The sequence below is a fragment of the Schistocerca nitens genome, chromosome 3 (genome assembly GCF_023898315.1).
Source record: "Schistocerca nitens isolate TAMUIC-IGC-003100 chromosome 3, iqSchNite1.1, whole genome shotgun sequence".
Classification (NCBI taxonomy): Eukaryota; Metazoa; Arthropoda; class Insecta; order Orthoptera; family Acrididae; genus Schistocerca; species Schistocerca nitens.
The window spans coordinates 949,601,049-949,601,626 of NC_064616.1; the positions used below are offsets into that span (position 1 = coordinate 949,601,049).

General features: G+C 51.4%; 1 non-coding gene across 1 annotated transcript; it reads right to left on the minus strand.

Annotated features, from left to right (window-relative positions):
- Nucleotides 1-224: 224 nt before the first annotated feature.
- Trnat-ugu (transfer RNA threonine (anticodon UGU)) lies at nt 225-299 on the minus strand. Its single transcript has one exon. It is a non-coding gene; the product is annotated as a tRNA-Thr (tRNA).
- Between the last annotated feature and the right edge of the window lie 279 nt (nt 300-578).

Genomic DNA, 578 nt, shown 5'->3' on the forward strand with positions numbered 1-578 from the left:
TCGATCACCCTCTCCCAGCTGCTACTGTCTCTTTCTCAATTCAGCCCATGTAATTCAAAATATATCACTTCTTATTCTATATATATGACGGTAGTATCTGTTCCCGAAAGAACAGTTACCGTGGATGACCATGCAGCTTTGCTGGAAATGAAATGATAATTAAATGGACACCCTAGCTGCAAACAGGCGTTGGTGTACTTCATTGGGGACATGTTGAAAATGTGTGCCCGGACCGGGACTCGAACCCGGGATCTCCTGCTTACATGGCAGGCGCTCTATCCATCTGAGCCACCGTGGGCACAGAGGATAGTGCGTCTGCAGGGACTTATCCCTTGCACGCTCCCCGTGACATCCACATTCCCAAGATGTCCACACCACTACATTAGGCGCACTACGAATGTAGTGGTGTGGACATGTTGGGAATGTGGATCTCACGGGGAGCGTGCAAGGGATAAGTCCCTGCAGACGCACTATCCTCTGTGCCCACGGTGGCTCAGATGGATAGAGCGCCTGCCATGTAAGCAGGAGATCCCGGGTTCGAGTCCCAGTCTGGGCACACATTTCCAGCATGTCCCCAA